The sequence below is a fragment of the Notechis scutatus genome, chromosome 5, assembly GCF_049901735.1.
Source record: "Notechis scutatus isolate UNSWTSFEM ecotype Mainland chromosome 5, rNotScu1.2, whole genome shotgun sequence".
In the NCBI taxonomy this organism is placed as follows: Eukaryota; Metazoa; Chordata; class Lepidosauria; order Squamata; family Elapidae; genus Notechis; species Notechis scutatus.
In genome coordinates, this window is record NC_142013.1 from 31563626 (window position 1) to 31579791 (window position 16166).

The 16166-nt window shown below is 35.5% G+C and overlaps 1 protein-coding gene and 1 long non-coding RNA gene across 6 annotated transcripts in view; one reads left to right on the plus strand and one right to left on the minus strand.

Moving 5' to 3' along the window:
- Positions 1-16166, plus strand: part of FILIP1L (filamin A interacting protein 1 like) — a 153720-nt gene that overhangs the window by 110999 nt on the left and 26555 nt on the right. The window contains exon 1 of one of the 4 annotated variants that reach the window (XM_026681736.2): positions 10787-10906. The exons of the other annotated variants lie outside the window; for them this stretch is intronic. The gene's annotated coding sequence lies outside the window, so the exon portion shown is untranslated. Of the gene's footprint in view, positions 1-10786; positions 10907-16166 lie in introns of those variants that run through there. 4 annotated transcript variants of the gene reach the window in all.
- The window catches only part of LOC148130433 (uncharacterized), a 79096-nt gene that overhangs the window by 33704 nt on the left and 29226 nt on the right, over positions 1-16166 (minus strand). The gene's annotated exons all lie outside the window — the stretch shown is intronic.

Here is a 16166-nt window from a genome sequence, read left to right on the forward strand (position 1 = left end):
TTCAATCAAGGACCTGTATACTGCACGAGTCAAAAAGAGGGCTGTGAAAATATTTACAGACCCCTCACATCCCAGACATAAACTGTTTCAACTTCTACCCTCAAAACGACACTATCGAGCACTGCACACCAGAACAACTAGGCACAAGGACAGATTTTTCCCAAACGCCATCACTCTGATAAACAAATAATTCCCTTAACAGCGTCCAACTATTTACAAAATCTGCATTACTATTATTATTAATCTTCTTATCACTCCTTATCACCCATCCCCTTGTGACTGTATGACTAACTTTGTTGCTTGTATCCTTACGATTTATATTGACTGTTTCCTAGTATGATTTGATTGCTTATTGTACCCTATGACTATTATTAAGTGTGGTACCTGATGATTCTTAACTCTTGACAAATATATCTTTTTTTATTTACACTGAAAGAATTTTCACCAAAACAAATTCCTTGTGTGTCCAATCACACTTGGCCAATAAAGAATTCTATTCTATTCTATTCTATTCTATTCTATTCTATTCTATTCTATTCTATTCTATTCTATTCTATTTCTAAAAGTGCTTCTACCTGAGCAGCTATTTGGCATTCCATACTATCTCTTGTTTCTCCATATTGAAGAATTTTTTCCTGTAGTACATTCACATCATCCTCACACACTTACAGAACATTGGGTGTCAACTGAACTCTCTAAAGTGCCGAGCATATACATATGTACACACATAGGATGCATATATATGCCTATAAATATATGTAGGAATGAAGACAGAGAAAATAATTCCATTACATTTTAGTGCCTGTAAAACAGATATTCCCCAACCAGAATGGGATTTACAGTATGATAATAACAACAGCAACAAGAAAGCCATCTTAGAAGTCAAGTTATACCAAGTTATATTCTCAAGTCTCTTGATGTCAGAATCATATCCTCAAGCAAGAACAGTGCAAACTCAAGGCTAAAAATATTTAAAAGGGCCCTTTGGAGATTTTACCTACCAGAGAGCTATCTGGAACAAGGCAAAATTCAGGCAATTTAAATGTCTCAGACACTGGTTAGTTTTAGTTATATGATTAATTCTTACTTATGTCTCACTGAGCTTATACCTATCTTTGGTTGCTTATGATACAAGATAGTAGATTTTTTCCAGTATAGAGGCTAAAACATACAATGAAGACAAATATATAATTAATCCATCAATTATACATATAGATCAATATGCTGAAATGGAGTTATTTTCTTAGAAACCAATTCTGCAGAATATTGTATGTGGAATATATCAAGTACTATGTCAGTTCACCACAAATTTCTCAGCAGAAATAATCTTTCTCAGGATCTTTAGGATATGAACAGATATTCAGAATTTAGTAACTGGAAGGATAAAATATTAGAGAATAGGAGATAAAAATAATTTTATTTAATTCTAGATATTAACTTAAGAGTTAAATACTATCATATGTTCAGAAATTGTCAGAAATATCGTAGCAGCATAAATGATGAATGACAATCTATACAATTCTAAATTTACTATCAGTTCACTATAAATTTACTAGAGTTTATATTTTACATGCTGAAGAAATCCCCAAATCAACAGTAATTGAACAATTCATCCAATAATTTTATCCTATTAAATCTTCCCTCTTAAAAGCTGGATTAAAAGTCCAGAATTACTTTAAGAACAACAAAATACACATAGACATGTTTTCCAATGTATTTCAAGTATACTTTTAATGAACGGAAACACTTCATGTAGAAACTACATAGAGTTCATAGTTCATGGAGCTACTCCCCTTCAGCAACATATTTAAAAACACAGCTCTCCTTTTTGGGCTTGGATTTTTCTACACATATAATTGATACTTTTTAGTAAAGCTTCAGTATTTGTATATCCCCTATGGAGGGAAGGAAAATTAATTAAGTTGTTCAATTTAGAAAATGTGTGAAATAAATTGTGCAAAATGTATTCATTTCTCAGTTCAATTACCTTTTCTTTGTTACTTTGTCTTACACAGAATTGAAAATGCTTTAAAATGTTGCACATATCCCAGAACAAAGGTTACATATCTCAAATCAAGACGATCCAGCACAGCCCATACATTTGTCAAACAGGTATAAAATGCAGCTTACCAGGTGTAAAATTCAGATGTCTGAGCATCCCCTACATGCATATTTAGGTTCAACAACTAACTCAAGCTTTTCACATTTCAGTAATCAAGTTACTCCATTAATGTAATAGGATACTGGATTTTTGATGAATAGAACTATAAAAATTTAAAGCAAAACTAGACAATCCATGCCCCACTGGTTATTGTTTTACAGATATTTTCCTAAACATAAAAACAGAATGGCCAAAAAGCAGTGGAAGTAGGGGCAACTTCCAATTTTCTGCCAGCATCCCCATTGATTTTCCTTGTTGGAATCTGGAAGGAAACATCAAAGCATCCATTTCCCTTCCCTTCCCTTCCTTCCTGTTCCCATCCCATTTGACCCTGTCTAATCCTCTGGGTAAGTAGCTGCTGTTAGATAGACTGAAGCGAGAGATTGCAAGTTTGGGCTGGGATCTGTCATGAAACATGTGACTGTAACCACAGCCCAGTAACAACCAGTGGCACAGAAACATCCAGAATGTCCCCAAATTTTATCCCCTCTGGAGTCATGGGTCCTGGATTTTGGACACATTCTGTAAGCTTATTTGAGCTATTTTGTTTCAAAAATTATTGCCCATGATGCACTTTTTTGCCCAGTTAGACAACATAACAAGAGCTTTAGTATAAATAGATATACAAACATTCATCATATAACCTATAACATATTATTCGTAGGATATATTTGTAGGGATCATTTTCTCATGACACATTCACATATTGCTAGGATTCTTAAACTATTATTTGTGAGCATTATGGGTTGACCATATACTGTTAAATCACAGCTATATACTGAAGTCTGCATTAGACTGCTAGTCTCTTTTGCAACTCGAGAGCCCCCCCTTACTGTGACTGTTGAAAGCAGTATCATAGTAACATAGCATTTGAAGAAGAAAACTAGTGTAGCTGTAAAATAGGAATAACACATATAAGACCAAATCTCCCCACAAAAATCTAAATACGTGATGTAACATGTTCTCTGAATCATTACCCTGCCCACTGTAGGTTTACCAGTAAAATAATAATTGCAGTCTTAGCCACAAAAAATTTGTCCACTAGCCACAAAAAGGCTATCTACTCCTGTCATAATAGAGTGAATTCGTGTATTATGTTAAGCAAAAAAAAGAGAGAGAGAAATGACATATTTTATCAGAAAGGCTCTTGGCTCAAATCAGCACATAGTCATCCTTATTTCTTTAAGAAAATGTATACTTCTTCCAATCTTAGAACACAATTAAATTATTACTGAAGTAACAAATCCTGAAATTCATTTTGACATTGGGAATTTTGGCACGGCTTTCTACTTTAAAAATGTTTCTGAACTCTATAATGGTGATGACTACATTTAGAATTCAAAACATTAACAAAAACAAAAATATGTTAAGGTAATAGCATGGTCACTTTAGGGGTCCTTGGTGCTCTCTGAGCTTGATTGTTTTCTTGAAGATGTTTCATTATCCAAACTAGGTAACATCAACAGCAAACAACCTCACCCAAAACCCCTCATTTAAGCTCTGAGCTACAAATATTTTCCTGCATCAGCACAGTCACTTTACCTCAACAACTTAAAATGAAATACAAAATTACCATGTATCTAAGTAGCAAGTAAGAAATACTGAGTAGAAATCTGAAAAATCACGACATTTAATTTGGTAGATCCACAAATGTTTAAGGGTCTTAATTAATGGAGAGGACAATACAATGAGCATTTTAGCTTATAAATTTAGAAAGAACCGCAAATAATTCAGAAGTTTACTACTTCTCTGCTACTTAGCTATTACCCCACCTTCCATTGTAGTTGCTGGTAGGAGATTGCTTGTATCGTGTTTTTTAATTTGTTTTTAAAAAGCAAAAACTCAGGTACATGGTGATTACCTCTTGAGTCAGAGAATCAGCATTCACAGTACAGGAATTTCCCTTTTGTTTTGATAAAGGACTTTAAGGGATCTACAGAGACAGAGACAATGATGTTGGATTAGCACTGCTTAAGGACTTTTTGTACTGACAATTCAATGTCTGGAAGGTGGAAGGATTTGGACAACATCTGGCCTCAGACTCTAAAGCATGAAAACCTGAGATAAGTCACAATGGCAGATTCTGATTCGAATTCTGTGCTTTAACCACAATGTCAGCCATATTCTGGGTTTTGGCTACACCACAAGCCTAATCACAGCATAGTTTAACAGGATGTGTGAATGAGCCCAACAATTTCTGCTTGGGAAAATATGCCAGTCCTTTCTCTCATTTGTCACTTTTCAAAGCACAAATACAGTGGCATTACAAAATTAAATGTATTTTTTTTTACAAAAGGAGTGTCAATAAAATCTGTCACTGAACTAAATGAATGGACTTCCATTTCTACCTAGCGGAGAACTGCAAGTTTCACAGGATACATACTGTACAAGGTAAATTATAGTCAAGGTCTTCCTCAGCCCATACAGAACACTTTTGATGAATTCAACTCCTATATTTCTTTTCACAATTTCCCAAATTTCCATTTCAAATTATTTTCCTATTATTCCACAAATATGAATCCTCTGCAACTAAAATATCATTGTCTCCCAATTTTAATCCAGTTTTTGAATATTTGTTTTATCTAATTTTTGAGACTATTTTATCAGATCTAGTAAACTCTAGTAAACAAGAGACATTCTTTCTCTGTTTTGTCAAATCTAATTTAATTTAATTTAAATTGAGTATAGTTTAATAAGCTGAGTGATAAATTTAGTTGTTACTTTTTCCCCTATGTTGTCTCAGAATTTGGGGGCTTGTATCTCAATCTGCTTATTGAAGCTGATCTAGAAAAATGATATAATGCGAGGGTTATCAGCAGCAGTGCCTGCTTAAAGGCACTACTTAACTTAAAGTGAAGTGGTTTATGATAGCAGTTGTAGACCATAAAAGAATGTGCAGGCAACCCAGAGAAGAACAATGGAGAAGCTGTAACAACAGGCAAGGATTCACTAATAACAATGCAAAATTATTTGACCTTGGTCTTCTCGTATACTTTAGTCCAGGGGTCCCCTGGAATGGGCCGCTGCCCATTCAAAATCGGGTCATGGGAAAGATGGGCAAGCATGCGAAGTTCCACTCTCATGCGAGTGCAAGTGCCTCCCACTCACGCAAGTGGAGTTTCACATGCAAGCACAAGCAGCCATTTCTCACACAAATGGAGATGTGCACGCATGTGTGTGTGTGTGTGTGTGTGTGTGTGCCATTCACACACCTCCCCCCTGCACCAGGTTCTTTGGGCATCTGCATCACATTGATAGCTCATACTTAATTGTGGTCATCTCAGAACACCCATATCCCTTTAATTAACCTTATTTTAACCTCTATTAAAGACCACCTACCTTGTACCTGTGCGTCTGATTTTGCAGAATCTTACCTTTTTTATCAGTGAACATTTCACTAGATAAGGACCAATGTTCACGGCTATCAAGACCAGGGTGGGATGCAAATTTTTAAACTACTGGTTCTGTGGGTGTGGCCAGGTGGGCATGGCCAGGTATGTGACTGGGTGGGAGCAAAAACGGGGCAGGGGTGCTGCGTGGCCCTCCCGTGCTCCGTTTTTGCTCCAAGGAGGCTTCCCTGAGGCCAAGTAGGCCCCCTCAGGGGGCCTCAGGGAAGCTTCCTCGGCAAAGCAGTACAACAGCGAGGGGGGAATCAGCTGTGCTGCACGATTTATATTAGCTAGAAAGCAAGAAATCCGATTATTTCCTGCTTTCTAGCTAATCTAAATCACACGGCACAGCTGATCTTTGGAAAACAGCTGATCAGTGGAGAAAAAAGAAATACCATGATTTTTGAAGCTACCAGTTCACCCGAACTGGGCCGAACCAGTAGAATCCCACCCTGATCAAGATCCTTTTAAATTCTGAAGTGTTAGCAATGATTCCAGCTTTGTGTCATCTGCAAATTTTATGAGTATCCCTTCTATTCTCATTAAGTAACTTATGAAGATGTTGAAGAATACAGAATCTAGAACAGAACTCTGTGTATCTCCCTCTATGTGAACACAGACCCATTAAGGACAATGCATTGGTGATAGTTGTTTATCCAATTGCAAATACATCTGGTAGTGGAACCTTCACCCCACATTGTTCCAGGTCATCAAGAAGGAGGTTACGGTCTATTTTGTCAAATATCAGGTAGAAATTCAGATAGATAAAAATATCACACTATGCCATAGCACAGGGGTCCCCAACCGCCGTCCGCGGACCGGCACCGGCCGCGGAACAAGCCTTACTGGCCGCTGGTTGCTGGCGCCGCCATCTTTTTGGTAAAAAGCAATTTTTCGTCAAAAAGATGGCGGCGCCAGCGTTGGTGAGCTTTTCCGGTAGAAAGCCATTTCTACCCGAAAAAGCTCACCAGAAGCGCTGGCGCCCTGCCGTATTTGACGAAAATCACTCCGTGACGCCACCGGAAGTGATTTTTCAAAAAAGATGGCGGCGCCCAGCTGACGCCGGAACCGGGCGCTGGCGCCCAGCTGACGCCGGAACCGGGCCGCGGCGTCGAAAAGGTTGGGGATCCCTGCCATAGCACACTGTGGTTTAGCTCAACAATTGTTAATTAAAAATATATGACTTAAAATTGTACCTACCTAGAGACTGAAGAAAAACCCAGAAGACTTTCTTAATATGATCCTTATTTCCTAATCAATGCACATAATTTCATCATGGAGCAGAATACTTTAATCTCCAACTAAGTTACACAAAAAATAAAATCTTGAAGCCCCAAATAATTTGAAATCACTGAGTAGACAAAATAAACTGGACTAAATAGTAAAAAAGAGCAACTTTGTGTTGGCACGCAAGGGTCGAAATGACCTAATCAGGCTTTAGCTCTAGATTCTCTGATTCTGTGGTATTCTATCCTGCCATAATATTTACAAGTACAACAATATTTTAAAAACTATGATTAGTTTCTATGGAGACAGGAATTGTTTAGATGGAGTCAGCAGCTAAAATAGTGCCTTTCCTCTTACAGCTTATTTGTAAGATCCCACTTTTTTTAACTCTTCTATATTAGCTAATAGACAAAACTGCCTTTACCTACCTATCCATAACTCATGGAAACAAAGTAGTTGAACAGCCAAATTATTGACAGATGGTTCTGAACTCTATTACTGCAATCTCAGATGTAGAAACATAGGTAGCCAAAAATCTTCTGCCAAAAATATTTGAGAACCATTGCCAATGATGAAATTGATGCTACAGAGCTGAAAAAGTCCAACAGTTCAATGTAATATTAGGTAATATTATATAAAATATTAAAATCAAATGAATTGCTAAAACAGGAAATAGAAGTGGATGCTTCCAATTAAGTTGCTTTAGAATTTTTTTATAGAAAGAAAAATTTATGATAATGTCATAAAAAGTGACACCATAACATAAAAATGTTGCCTTCAGCACTCAATAAACGAGAGGAGCTATTCCTGTAACAATACCTAAATTAGTACTTTGTAAAGCTCTATTTTTTTCACTGTATTAGTATGCTGTAATTTAAGCCTGATTTGAAGGAAAATGTAACATTTTTAAAGATGAGATTCATATGAACAAATATAAAGGAAGTCCTGCATACAAAGAAACATTTATTATATGATATTTCTGAAAGAGTAAAAAATAAAATGGGACTCAGCCATGATATGGTACATTATTTGCTATATTCTAGCAAATAACAACATGTTTTACTTGTGATCTCCTGCTGAACTCTGCATATTATTTCAGTTTGTCTCCTGTCTTTTCATCTGTTTTTTTTTGTTTTATACTCATAATAATTCAGTGAGTATGTGTATGAGAAGTAATGTGATAAGGGTATAGACACATGAACCTTAGTCCTTCCAGACCATTCTGATTCCCTGAAGGTTACTTTACTAAAGAGATAGGGTCTATAAACAAAACTCCTATTAGCAAGAGCTAGCAGGAGACTGAATATTATTTTCTTTTATAGTGCCACAGGGAAATCCTATCTGCCCTTTTCCTACCTTACCTTTGTCTGTTTATCTGGGTTTTGTCTTTTCAGGCTGAATATGAATATGGCCGCTTTTAAAACAAAAAGCTGAAAATTCAATTTAAACAATAAAAAATAAATAAATGATGTAATTATTCAGTAAATAACACACACTGAATTAACAATGCACATTGAATAGTAAAGAACAATTAGTACATTTTATCTTATTTTTTCTAATGCGAAAACGAATGTCAAGAACATGGAATTTGTGTTTTTGTAGTTACTTCAGACGCACCACATGAATACCCAATTGAAGTTTTTATTTCTAGAAACTTTTACTCAAACCTTTCTCTCAGTATTAATGAGACATGCTCTTCATTTCCTGTCTTAAAGCATTATGTAATATTTGCTCTGTCAGTCAGCTGCAAATAGTAATCTCTGATGATTTCATTTAAACTGAAATGCAAAATATTCAGTGTATCAATAATGGTAAACATAAGAAAGCATTTCCAGTATATATTATAATCTGTATTCAGATTAGAAATCATGCAAAACATTTTACCTGTATATGAATATTTATTCAATAGCCAAGAAAAACAAATATGAGCTTACCAACTCCAATTCCTTTTGTATGTGAAGAAATACTATCAGAGTGAACATTCTCTGAAACAGTTCATCCTATCTAGAGGACATTTTCAGTGGCCAATTCTTTGCAAATCAGAAGTTTCATAATTCCTTCTCTTTTCCATATTTGCATCTCTGTAGCCCATTCTCTCTTTGCAACCTTAAATCATTCTTTATATAAATATACACACAACATACAAAAACTTTAACCTTAGACTGTCTACTATTGACCTCACCCCCTTCCTAAGAGGTCTGTAGGGGGCGTGCATAAGCGCACCAACGTGCCTACCGTCCCTGTCCTATTGTTTCTCTTATTCTTTTATTTTTCTTATATGTACCCATTTCATGTATTCACAACTATGTATACGCTTATACTTATTATCTTGTAAACAATTGGCAAATCAAATAAATAAATAAATAAATAAATAGATAATATGAGAAAGCTAATATAATATTAATGTATCATTATTTATTTTTAATTTTTTTTATTTTGCTTTTCTACCAGGAAATTTTCAAACTTTTACCTCCAAATAAACCAATAATACATAATTCAATAAATATTAAATAGGAGAACATTAACACGAGGAAAAATTATTAATATAATTCTCTCTACTTCCATATGCCTAAAACCAAGAACAAATCAAAATTAATAGGGGCAGGATGCAAATGGGCAGAATTCTATTGCTATAGCACCACAAGTAAAAACAATTGAATCCTGTCTGGTCGTTACCAATCTATTTCTCAAAGGTGGAGGCAAAGAAATAATAATCTGATTCATAGACAAGTTTGCTTGAAAGAAGCTGCCAGTTCCAGACCCTACTTCCAGAATATTATGGAACAGGGCATTTTTAAGAATACTTATCAAACACTGTACTTTTAAAAAAAGACTATACAGAAGACATAATATGTAAATTAAACTGAATTACTCATATTTTTATGATAATGTGAACCATGTTTAGAAAGTCAAGCTTCAGTCCCTATGACATAGCATTAATCCCTTAATGCTTACAATACAATTTACAATGTTTAACACATGTAGATAACTAACCATGGCTGCAATCCTAAATTCATTTTACTGGAAAGTAAATTCAGATCAGTCTATTACAACACATTTCTAATAAATGTTGGGCATTGTAAAAGGCTGAATTTCAATTATTCACACCAGTTTATTTAGCATATTATAACATAGTATGTACATACAGTTTTAAAATTCTTTAATACTATTTTAAACTTTCATTAATATGCATAAGATTTAACCAGATAATTCTTTCAATGAATTTTCTACAATTATTTTCTTACAAAATTCCTTCATTTGTAAAGCAATAGAAAATTCAGTATAAAATCTAATGAAGACATTCTTCTGTAAATTGAAGCCTATTTCTGGGTTTTTTCTTGTTTTTCGTAGATCAAATGAATGTTATATGTAAAACCTTATTAAAACCTTATTAATACCAAATAATTAACCATTCTAAATATACTAAATGAGAGAAAGTTAAGAAATGGGTTTAAAAGGAAAAGTACATGCACTTTTACACATAACACATCCCTGTTTCTCATCTGGCCTTCCCATCATACTTGAAGAATTGTTTTCTAGTTACATCATCAGGAAATAAAACACAAGGAAAAAAAGCTTGATGTTCATACTTTTCTCAGAGGAGGCCAGCTAAGCTTGGGTGTTCCCCCCACCCCACTTCGGAAAATCAGAAAATAAAATAAAAATTAAACAAACCCAATTGTGTTATGGAGGAAAATAAAATAAAATATTACTCTGCAATCACTTCACTATTCTATTAATAATGAGAATTAACTCTTTTAAACTTTCCAATGCATTCATTTTGGCCACAAATCAATCCGACATGAAATGTTTCATAGCCCAAAGTATTTGAAGCCAGAAAAATGCACACATGCATAAATATGCATGCACGCATACACACATACATATATTTGTAGTTATGGTTATCAGTAAAATATAGTAAGTACAGAATGAGACTGCACAATATAGAATTCCTTATAAGGTATTGCCATGACGTAATGCTTCATAGGCTTTGAGCAAGCAGAGAGTTTCTCTCTCATTGTTTCGTGTAACTGCTGGAATGCTCACATCCCTAATGCCTAAGAGAAACAAAATCTGAACACTACTGAGCAATAATTAAATCAAGAACTCTTCAGTGCATTTGCTGAAGGTAAGAGGGAGACTGTGGGAAGAAGTTTCTTTTAGCAGCCAATAGGCATTTTGCTTCAAAAATCAGTTGGTTCACTTTATATTATTTCCACAGCACAACTTTTGGACTTAATGCTGAGATCAATTATAATACTAAACAACTTTCCGGTTCTCTTTCTAAGCATAAAAAGGTATTTCCAAGGCAAAACTGAAGCATTAAATTAAGAAAAAGGGAGAGCTAGGAATTACACATAATTTCCAACTGTGTGCTGGACAGAGTCATAACTGCATTTTAAACTGGGAGAGGACTTAGTGACTTTATAAATAGTATGAAGAAAGTTGTAGCAGCTTTTTGAATACATTATGTTATATGTTATAGGCATGTAGAAACATGTTCTTACTGAGATTTATTGTGCTTTTGAATAGCTTTAGTAGTTTTAAGTTTGGAAAATGTAAATTCGAAATCAAGGCAGTAGCAGTGATAGTAAGATAATTATTACTTTTACCATTTTAATTCATTTTAAAAATTAATTGTATATGCTCATGAGGAAAAAAGTCACAGTACAGAATTATGTTTCCTATATCAACAGTTACATATTCATGATAAGATTAAGACTAAAGCAAACTAAATTAGGCATGTAAAAGTCTTATTTGGAGTGAGGATGGGAATACATTTGATTATTTTATTTCCATTTATTCAGATCATTCTTCCAATTATATATTCATTAGCTATCTTACAAGATACAAAATTTCTCAACTATATAAACATGAAAATAGAACTCTTCAAATTACAATAATAACAATTGCTATGCTCACAAAGGTAATTGGATGTAAGCAATGTTAATTTTAAGAAACTCAGTAGAACATTTTAGAAATTAGCTCGCAGATATTAAGGACATGCTTACAATGTATACATCTTTAAGAATAAGCATACTGTTTGAAGATATTAAAAGTTTTTGTTTTTATTAATAAATTGCCTATCTTTTGTTAATAAAATTTTCTAAATATCTACTTGTCAGAGTAAAATTTTCATTCACTGCTATGATGACATTTTTATCTGGTAACGTGTAAGGCAATAGTTTCTAAGATTTTAAACTAATAATCTAATGATGAATAATAAACCCATTTATTTTGGTCCTTTCAGGCTATTTTGTTGGAAGTTAGAGCAACTCTACTTTTTTTCAAAATAAACTAATTCAAAGGAATTGGGATTTTAAAAGACTATTATTTTTAAGGAGTATTTTTTTAAATGTATCCACCATGGTTTAGCTGGATTTGTGAAACATGAAAAATGATGCCCTCAAATTTTGCATAATTAATGGATTACTTTAAAATATATCCAACATTTTACTGTTTATTAATTTACATAAATATTATTGGATTGAGAAAACAACAATCTATGAAACAAAGATCATCAGACTACATAAAACATAAATTATAACACTTTCAAAAATTTTGATTTGCTAAGAAAGCAAATGAAAGAGAAACATTTTTTCCAGTCATCTGGTTTAAAAACTTTTGAAAACAGGAAATGGAAATAATTACAATATAATTTAAGCATTAATGGATAAACTGCATTTATTCTATTCAGAATCTTTAATCACTACATCAACTAGAGGTTTATAATACATATTATATGGTTAAAAGTTTCCATTCAGATACCAAGATTTATTTGGTTCTCACCAGTTGTTTTTAGAATTTCACCAACATTCATTTTCAAAACTACAAATTAAGTTTTCCTCTACTAAGTGCCATGCAGAAATGTAGGCCTACAGTCCTTACAATCAATTAAGGCTAATATTTAGCTGGAGATTGTAGGAAATACATCTAAAACAACTGGATAGCAGAAATGTGACATAGCTTATTTTATTATTTTGATTATCAATACATTATTTTAGATGATATTAACAGATTAGATAAATTTAAGAATTTGATTTCCATGAGAGATTTGTACACGTGCTTAACTTTCTCAGTCAAATTAGTAGCTTGAGTATTATTTATTGGAGCAATTCTGTTTCTATACAGTACAGCACAATGCTATATCTACATTGCAGTAATTTTCTTTTCAATTATTTTTATTCAACATTCACAAAATCTTTGTAACTCTGTGATTCATTTCTTACTTATAGATTGCTGTGTTTACAGAAGCTTTATAGACAGAAACTTAAAAGATTGTGGACAGGAATAACAATGTTACAATTATATTAATATTACAGTAAATTATGTGGATTTAAGTCATGTTTTCCATGAGATGAGAAACATTTCCATTTTTAAATAAATATGAACAGTGCTATAACTTGATAACAAGAAGATAAATTATGTCAGTTGGTTTTATTTCCTACAGTTTTCCCTCTTACATACATTTGGATATCACTTAATATTAAACAAGAACATTATACCTTCGTGCTTCTTATATGCACTTCACATTGAAGGAGACCAATTTGTCCCATGTTGTAATCGATTCTTTCAACTCATGTTTAGTCCAAACACAAATCATGTATAATATGCTGAAATTTTATCTTGGGAAAGTGCCCTGAATTTATGCCATGAAGAACTTTATAAGATTATCACCTGGATCCTTAACTGAACCTACAAGCAAACTTGCAGCCAATGCAGCCGATGGAACACAGACGTAATATGAGCTGATTGATGTGCATACATAATTGCTTATGAAGTATCATTTTGCACCAATTGAAGCTCCCAATACTTTTTAAAAGCAGTTCCAGTACAAAACATTGCAGTAATCCTTATGAGCAATACCAAGGCCTGAGTAATTGCAAGTAGGATAGCCCAGACCAGGAACATCCTACTTGCAATATACAATACATACTTGTGCAAAGGCCCTTCTTGCCACAAAGTCTTCCTCCTGTTCCTTGGACAGGAGCTGTAAGTCTATAAAAATTCCTAATAAATTCTGCCTTGATTGGTGCAATCCCATGCAGAACAAGAGATGGACAGTTCCCAGAACCACAAACTCCAACACGTAAATCCATTCAATCTTGCTTCGGTTGAGCTGGAGCCATCTTCATCCAATTCCAGGCACTGACACAGAATTTTCAGAGCATCACATAATTGGCCAAAAGTAGGGATATACATTTGAGTATATCAGCATATTGATGCTACATCAGTCTCTGCCATTGGATAATAACTTCTCATTGCTTTCAATAAAAATAAAAACCTGGTTAAATACATTATAAAACCCTTACATTTAGCTGCTGCCTTTTCTCCAAGGGACAAAATATAACTTTCATGATTTCCCTCCATACTACCCAGCAACTTTGTAAAATAAATTAAAACTAAGAGAATATACCATTGCCTGTATGGCAGGGGTCCCCAACCGCCGGTCCGCGGACCGGTACCGGGCCGCGGAACAAGCCTTACCGGGCCGCTGGTTGCTGGGCGCCGCCATCTTTTTTTGGTAAAAAAGTGCTTCCGGTGAGCTTTTCCGGGTAGAAAGCTCACCGGAAGCACTTTTTCATCAAAAAAAGATGGTGGCGCCAGCGCTTCCGGTGAGCTTTTCCGGGTAGAAAGCCATTTCTACCCGAAAAAGCTCACCGGAAGTGCTGGCGCCATTTTTGACGAAAAAGTGCTTCCGGTGATGTCACCGGAAGCACTTTTTCGTCAAAAAAAGATGGCGGCGCCCAGTTGACGCCGGTACCGGGCCGCGGCGCCCAGCTGATGCCGGAACCGGGCCGCGGCGTCGAAAAGGTTGGGGATCACTGCTGTATGGCATAGTTTACACACTTACCGTGTCCTCTCTAGTGTTTTCAAATCTCAAACTCTTCATCTCTTGGTCTATTTATTAGCTTAATAAGCATGGGGAATCTATGGACCTCCAGATGTAATTGAATTACATTTTCTAATCACCATGGCCAATGGAGTAGGATTTAGGAACATCTGGGGGATTATAGGTTCTCCATACCCAATGAAAATCTGCTACTGATAGAGTTAGCAGTAATTCCAAATACAGATGGGAATGTGAGCGTACTTTCAAGGACAGGAGTAAAGACCAATTTAGTACTATTGAAACAAAAATATTTAAAGTGGTGCTGTCTGATCTTGGAAATTAAACAGATACATGGAAAAGAGAATGGAAAAAAGGGGAGTTCTTACTATTACATCGTCATTTCAGTATTTGCAGCTTGATTTTGTGGCCAGGGCTACTAGAAAAAGCTTGATTTTGTGGCCAGGGCTACTAGAAAAAGTAGCCACAAAGTACATTGCTTGAAAATATTATTGTAAAATAATATTTTATTATCAGTAAACTTGTGAGCAGCACAATGAGTTTTTACGGAAGGAGCTATGATGGTGCAGTAGTTAGAATGCAGTATTGTAGGTTGACTTTTGAGATTGGTAGAATGAGGACCCAAGTTGTTGGGGGCAATATGCTGACTCTGTAATCGCTTAGAGAGTACTGCAAAGCAGTGATCCCCAACCTTTGTGGCTTAGCAGCCTGGCTAAGTGACAGGGGAACCAGACTGCATGAGTAGCGGGTCAGTGCACACACACATGTGTAGTTCAATTTACATCAGAGTTATACTGGCACACATGCACGCGAAGCTTGAGTTGCATGAGCAGCGCTCTAACATACATGCACATATATGTGCAGCTCAACTTGCGCAAGTTGGCCTACATATACACATGTGCTGACTTGCTGCTCATGCAAGTTGAACTGCACACAAGTGTGCATGCTTGCCTGCAACTTGTGTGGCCCACTTCCAAATAGGCCATGGTCCAGTAGTGGCCCACAGCTCAGGGTTTGGTGACCTCTGCTGTGAAGCACTATGAAGCAATATATAAGTCTAAGTCAGGGGTGTCAAACTCAACCCGGGGGCTGGATCCAGCCTGCTGGGTACTTAGATCTGGCCTGTGGGGCTGCCCTGGAAACAGCAAAGGAGCAGTCTACAGTCCCTCTGCCTGCGAAAATGGAGCTCAGGAGGGCTGCGGGCGACTTTCCTAAGCTACATTTTTGCTGGCAGAGGGTTGCAGGAGGCCATCGCAGACGAAAATGGAGCTTGGGAGCCCGTTTTCACTGGTAGAGTGTTCGTGCCACCACAGGTGCCCCCAACACAAGTGACAAGCTGACTACACCCACCCTGACCACGTCCACCCCTGGCCTACAACCCTGATGGGCCTTCAAATGAAATCGAGTTTGACACCCCTGGTCCAAGTGCTTTTGTTACTGCTACTGACAAACAGCCATTTTCAAATTCATCTAAAAATATAAGCTAATTTAGGAAAGCATAAATGTCAACTTTCAATCTATTGTGTTATTGTACTAT